This window comes from Bubalus kerabau, chromosome 1, assembly GCF_029407905.1.
Source record: "Bubalus kerabau isolate K-KA32 ecotype Philippines breed swamp buffalo chromosome 1, PCC_UOA_SB_1v2, whole genome shotgun sequence".
Classification (NCBI taxonomy): domain Eukaryota; kingdom Metazoa; phylum Chordata; class Mammalia; order Artiodactyla; family Bovidae; genus Bubalus; species Bubalus kerabau.
This window is the reverse complement of record NC_073624.1, coordinates 158,800,463-158,807,788: the sequence shown is the minus strand read 5'-3', so window position 1 is coordinate 158,807,788 and position 7,326 is coordinate 158,800,463.

Sequence of the window (7,326 nt, the reverse complement as noted above, 5' to 3'; positions counted from 1 at the left end):
CCACCACAAAAAAGAAATGATAATTGTATGACATGATGGAAGTGTTAGCTAATGCTCTGGTGGTAATCATTTTGCAGTGTATTAGGTGTATTAAACCAGCTCTTTGTGCACCTTAAATGTATCTATGTTACAGGTCAACGATACCTCAGTAAGTCTGTGGGGAAAAAGCAGTGTGACAGGCACCTGGTTCTGGATTCTGAGGTCTACTGCCTTCTTACCGTGGCATCTTCATGAAAGAGGTTTTGGGGAAATAAGAGAGGCTGTGCTCCGAGTTTGGCTCCTATCAGCATTAGATGCCGAGAAATGTGGGTAGGAAAATAACTTCATGTAAGAGGAAACTAGCCAGAGGGAACCAGGAGAGTTGACAACCCCAGAAATATGCATCAAAGGTGCCATTGGACCTCCCCTTACAATATGGGAGTTCTACAGACCCATTTGCTGTAACTGCCGCAAGACAATGTGAGCCTCAAACGTCATAAGGGAAATAATTCACTATATCGCATTTCATAAAAAATTTTTGTGCATTGGAAAAACACAAAGGTAAAACATAAGTGACAAATGGAAAATATTTGCAATGTCAAATTTAATGAACCAGAGATCAATAAGAAAGCAGTCAAAACCCCAGAGGTAAATGAACAAAATACAAGAACAGGAATAAACATGTCATTAAAGGAATGGAACAGACCACCAGAAATGAGTGTTGCTCAGCTGTACACATTTCAAGAAATAACTTTAAAAAAAATGCAATATTGGATCTTGGCAAAGAAATGGCTGGCAGATGGGGTGAGGAAATATTCTGAAAATCCAGAGCTGGCAAAGTATAAGGAAGTACACATTTCCAAATACAGTCCGTGTGACTTGTTTACAAACTTACAAGAGGGTACTTGGTTCTTTTGTTTGTAAAATTTAAATGCCATGTTTGTCTGGTTTGACCTTTGGGTCAGAGGTGCCATCAAGACAGGGAGGGAGTGCTTTGCTCCCTGAACTGTGGGTCAGGTGGCCATGCCCCATCCTGAGGACGACAGGAAGGCAAGCTTGGTGTGTGCTGAATGGATCATGGTGGTGGTGGTAGGGTGGGCACGTGACTCTCTCGGGAAACCCACGTCTAGGCTACCTAAGAGCCGGGCCCTCTCCTATTGCCAAGGTTGAAGGGACTACCTCTAGGGTGTTTTGTGGAGTCCCAACAGGGTGGCCCTGGGACACTGGGGGCTAGAAAAATCCCCGGTCCTCTACAGGCCAAGGCTGCAACTGCTGAGGCATTTGTGTAGCCTTAGAGGACTATTCAGATCCCCAAGTTACAGAGGAGGAAACAGGCTCAGGAGGCTGGGGCCACCTCTGAGGATCCTCCTTCCATAAAGGGCTGACCCTGTCCCCAGGCAGGATGGGAACCACAGGTGTGGCTGAGTCCCCTTCACTTCACTGCAAGAAGCGGCTGGGTCACGTCCCACCTAGCACTGGGCCTCGCCCTGCTGCTCTGGAGAGTATGAGGACCCTCCAAGCTGTGTGTACTCTCCGGTAAGAGGGACAGCCCTGGGCCCCTGGGGAGGAGTAGGGAACCCCCTTTCACTTACCCCTGGACCCTGAGGGGCCCCCCTACCTCCAGGGTTCCTGACCCCAACCACCGGCACACACCTCACTCCTCCTGACAGGAGGTTGGGTGCAGTGGGGTAGGGGCCTCTTGATATTTGTGGCTGACGTAAAGCTGGTTGGCTTGTTCTGTTGGGCTGAGGGTCTCCTAGACAGCTCCAGGGGCAGCCCTGGCCAGGCTGAGAGTGCTGCCTCCCCATCACCTCCCCCAGGGCTGCTCCCCCTCCACCTCCCTCCACGCAGCTCTGAAGAGCAGTGCCCCCCTCCTGTGGCCAAGACTGAGGGTCCTACCTAGGAACTTCCTCCCTAAAAAAAAAAGAAAAGTGGTGGGGGGAGAAGGAAAGAAGGAAGATCACCTTTAATTAGCTCTGGTTTTGGTACCAAATATCCCAACGTCATGAGTTCCACGGTATCTCACTTGTTTCTATCTTACTTCTGTTTCTCTGCTTTTCTTACATTTCATTTTCCATTTTTAACTTTCTGAGCTCCAGATAGATTCCAGTGGTTTCTAGATCCAAAATTTACCCCAGAGGCAGTTCTACAATTTCCACATGGTTTTCCGCTTCAACTTTTTCACTTGTTTCTAGTTTCCCTGACAGGCAATTACAGAAAATAATCTCTGTTACTTGTATTTTTCAAAAAATTTTGAAGTTTTTGTTGTAGTCCAAAATGGTGAATTTTAATCTTATGTGATGACCTGATGTCATTAGCATGTAGATTTGCATCTATTTCAATTTGTTGTTTAAAGTTATATAACATGCATTTATATTTTAAATTATGTAAATCAGATACTCCAATGGACAGTAATTTTAAGCTTTCCTGAGGGAAAGCTATAGACAAGAGAGAACAGTAATGTGTGAATGCTCAGGCATGGCAAATGGTGGTTTCCACCCTCCTCTTCTCTTCCTTCCCTCCTGCCTCACTCACTCTCTCCACCTCCTAACCATCCCTCCTTTTTTCTATCTTTTTTTCCTTCCCTCCCTCCTATCCATAGAGGGTCTCAAACAAGATGAACCCAAACAGACTTACACCAAGATATAACAAGGATATTTAAATAAAAAAAGTTAAAGAAAATTTTGAAGGCAGCAAGAGAAGAACCAATTCACATATAAGGAAACCCTCATAAGACTGTCAGCCGATTTTTCTGCAGAAAGTTTGCACGCCAGACAAGAGCTCTTGTAACAATATGAAAACAAACAAATAATTAAGAAATGGGCAGAAGACGTGAATAGATATTTTTTTCTAAAGAAGACATTCAGATGGCCAACAGTCACATGAAAAGATGCTCAACATCACTAAACATTAGGAGATGCAAATCATCACTACAATGAGATATTGCCTCAAACCTGTCATAATGGCTGTAATCAAAAAGAGAATAAGTAGGGAGTTACCTGGTGGTCTAGTGGTTATGACTATTATTCCCATCTCTTAACAATTTCCAAAACTTGTTGTGATCCACAGAGTCAAAGTCTTTAGTCAGTGAAGCAGAAGTAGATGTTTTTCTGGAATTCCCTTGTTTTCTCCATGATCCATGTTGGCAATTTAATCTCTGGTTCTTCTGCCTCTTGGAAACCAGCTTGTACGTCTAGAAGTTCTCAGTTCATGCTGCTATTCAGCTTGAAGGATTTAAGCATAACCTTGCTAACATGTGAAATGAGCACAACTGCATGGTAGTTTTAACATTCTTTGACATCAGAATGAAAACTGACTGTACTAAAAAGGTCTTAATGACCCAGATAACCGTGATGGTATGGTCACTCACTTAGAGCCAGACATCCTTGAATGTGAGGGCAAGTGGGTCTTAGGAAGCCTTACTGTGAAAAAAGCTAGTGGAGGTGACAGATTCCAGCTGAGCTATTTCAAATCCCAACAGATGTTGTTAAAGTGCAGCACTCAATATGTCAGCAAATTGGGAAAACTCAGCAGTGGCCACAGAACCAGAAAAGGTCCGTTTTCATTCCAATCCCAAAGCAAGGCAGTACCAAAGAACTACCATATGATCCAGCAATTCCACTCCTGGGTATTTACCTGAAGAAAATAAAAACACCAATTCAAAAAGATACATGCACCTTAATGTTCAGAGCTGGGGCTTCCCAGGTGGCGCTAGTGGTAAATAACACTCCTGCCAATGCAGGAGACATAAGAGATGAGGTCCAACCTCTGGGTCTGGAAGATCCCTGGGAGGAGGAAATGGCAACCCACTCCAGTATTCCTGCCTGGAGAATCCATGGACAGAGGAGCCTGGTGGTCTCCAGTCCGCAGGGTCACAAAGAGTCGAACATGACTGAAGCAACTTAGCACGCTAGCATGCACTTTCACAGCTGCATTATTTACAACAGCGAAGATATGGGCAAACTAAGTGTCCACCAACAGATGAATGGACGAAGAAGATGGATATCCCTTATGACATGTGAAGTGAAGTGTCAGCTGTGCCCGCCTCTTTGTGACCCCATGGACTGCAGCCCACCAGACTCCTCTGTCCATGGGATTTTCCAGGTAAGAATACTGGAGTGGGTTGCCATTTCCTTCTTCAGGGGATCTTCCCAACCTAAGGATCGAACCTGGCTCTCCTGCACTGCAGGCAGATCCTTTACTGACCTTGGTTATTCAATCATAAAAAGAATGGAATTCTGCCATTTGCAACAACATGGATGGACCCGAAGAGTATTAAGCTTAATGAAACAAAGACAAATACTGTATGTCGTCACTCCTATTTGAAATCTGATAAAATGTTGTATAACAAGAAGGAAACAGACTTATAGACAACAAACTAGTGGTTATCATAGTAGAGAAGTGGGGAGGGGCAAGAGATTTAGAGGTAAAAACTATGTTTCAACAGGTGACAAGGGAATATAGTACCACACAGGGAATATAGCCAATATTTATATTAACTTCAAATGGGGTATAATCTATAAAATATTGAATCACTGTTATATACCTGAAGCTAGTATTATAAACCAACTCTAGTTTAATTAAAAAACCACAGAGATTCTAGATTTGGGTCACACATCTAATGAGCCAGGTGGAGTATTTGTCAGGGAGGACATGTTCACTGAGCCCTGGACACATTTCTTCTCCCCTCCTTGCCTGCCAGGCATTCTCTGCTCCTCGTCCTCCACACCATCCTGTGAATGCACATGTGAAGTTCATGGCAGCAGGATGTTCCCTTCTTTTCCTCCAGGAAGCCAGGGTGGGCCCTTGGGCTAGCTTCTCACCAAGGGGTCATTGTTCTCCGGGTCCTCCCTTGAGGGGCTGGGTCTTCCCTGCATTCCCTCAAACAGAAAGTAGAAATGGATTACCTCTTGGCTTTGTGACCCTGTGTGGCCTTGCTAATCCAAATCCCCAAATGACCCCAAGGCCCAATGTAGAAACTCACCTTGTCCAAATGTATTTTTGAACTAGCTATATTTCTTTTTAGTTTAAAGAACTGTTTTTACATAAGTCTTTTTTTTTTCTTCTCATATTGCATCTCCATAGTATTATAAACAAAGTTATGGATAGTATTTAGCAGGTAGTGGTTTTTAAAATGATTCCCATTATATTTTATTTTTTATTTTTTTAATTTTATTTTATTTTTAAACTTTACATAATTGTATTAGTTTTGCCAAATATCAAAATGAATCCGCCACAGGTATACATGTGTTCCCTATCCTGAATCCTCCTCCCTCCCCATACCATCCCTCTGGGTCGTCCCAGTGCACCAGCCCCAAGCATCCAGTATCGTAACGAGTTAAATTTAAGTTGATGATGTAATTCACTATTTCTTAACTATTATCTGGGAAAAGTTCAACCACCAAAGACATTAGACATATCAGAACACTGTTTCTCTGTCGAAGCTTTTGTGTGGCTGGGCAGTAAAGAGAACAGCGGAGGTTATGTCATGGCATCAGGGGCTCCCGGTGGTCTGTCTGGGTCTGGCAGGGCTGCTGCCCTCTGGTCACCAGGGCTGGACTGAGTTCAGTTACTTACGGCTGCACAAGGTGCGTGCAGGTTGGGATTCTCACCTCTCCAGGGCTTCTGGGCCAGGGAGGCCTTCGGCCTTTTCATCGAGAGTGAAGAGCCATCTCTGATGGCACCGCCGGCCGTGCACCTGCTGAGGGCCTAGGAGCAGCCTGAGCCAAGATCTGGAGCAGCGGCCTTGGGACTGGAGGCTGGGGCATGAGTTGCTGTGCCCAGTAGTCTAGCTGATCCAGGATCAAACATGCTCCGGGTGGATGTGGATTCTAGGCAAATAGCAAGGCTGGAGCTTCTGGCTGATACAGCAAGCAGTCCTGGGACCTGAGGCTTGGATAAGGTCTACCTTGCAGAGTGACTGTCCAAGAGGAGTCCATCCAGAGCTTAAGCCAAGGCTGTGGGCAAAGGATGCACTGGATGGTCAGGGAAATTTTGCCCTAAATTCTGTCAGATCAGATGCGAAGAAGTTCAAACCTGACTCTAGAATCTGCAGACCGTGCTACTTCTGGTAAATTATGGAGCCTCACTGAGCCTCGGTTCCTCTATTATTTAAGGGAGTAAAGATGGGCCCTGTGAAGGATATGGTGGATGTAAAGAAACCTAACAGGTGCTCAGGAGTGGACACTGGTTCACATCTGCTTCTCCAGGGCACAGCATTGAGCCAGCCTCTGTGGAAACAGGGATGGAACGTCCAAGGGTGAAGACTCTATCAGGCTAGGTCAGGGGGAAAGAAGATCCTAATGGTAGAGCCAGGAGAGTGAGAGGATTAAGTCAGGACTTATCAAGACCCCTGATATAAAACTTCCCTGGTGGCTCAGAGGTTAGTGCGTCTGCCTGCAATGTGGGAAATCTGGGTTCGATCTCTGGGTCAGGAAGATTCCACTGGAGAAGGAAATGGCAACCCACTCCAGTATTCTTGCCTGGAGAATCCCATGGACAGAGGAGCGTGGTGGGCTACAGTCCACGGGGTCGCAAAGAGTCGGACACTGAGCGACTTCACTTTCACTTTCGTGAAGGTGGAATGACTGAATAGGGAGAGTATGATGTGTGACCTTTGTTTTCAGATCTGCTCATTTGACTGCAATTTTTCCTGCAGCCACCAGAGGGCAGAGCTGACCCATACATTTCCTGTGGGAGAGCCATGGGCTGTATGTTGTCACCCTGATTATTTAACTTATATGCCGAGTACATCATGAGAAATGCAGGACTGGATGAAGCACAAGCTGGAATCAAGATTTCCGGGAGAAATACCAATAACCTAAGATATGCACGTAACACCACACTTATGGCAGAAAGTGAAGAACTGAAGAGCTTCTTGATGAAAGTGAAAAAGAAGAGTGAATAAGTTGGCTTAAAACTCAACATTCAGAAAACTAAGATTATGGCATCTGGTCCCATCACTTCATGGCAAATAGATGGAGAAACAGTGGAAACAGAGACGAGAGACTTTATTTGGGGGGGGCTCCAAAATCACTGCAAATGGTGACTGCAGCCATGAAATTAAAAGACGCTTACTCCTTGGAAGAAAAGTTATGACCAACCTAGACAGACTATTAAAAAGCAGAGACATTACTTTACCAACAAAGTCCATCTAATCAAAGCTATGGTTTTTCCAGTAGTCATGTATGGATGTGAGAGTTGGACCATAAAGAAAGCTGAGCACTGAAGAATTGATGCTTTTGAACTGTGGTGTTGGAGAAGTCTCTTGAGAGTCCCTTGGACTGCAAGGAGATCCAACCAGTCCATCCTAAAGGAGATCAGTCCTGAATATTTATTGGAAGGACT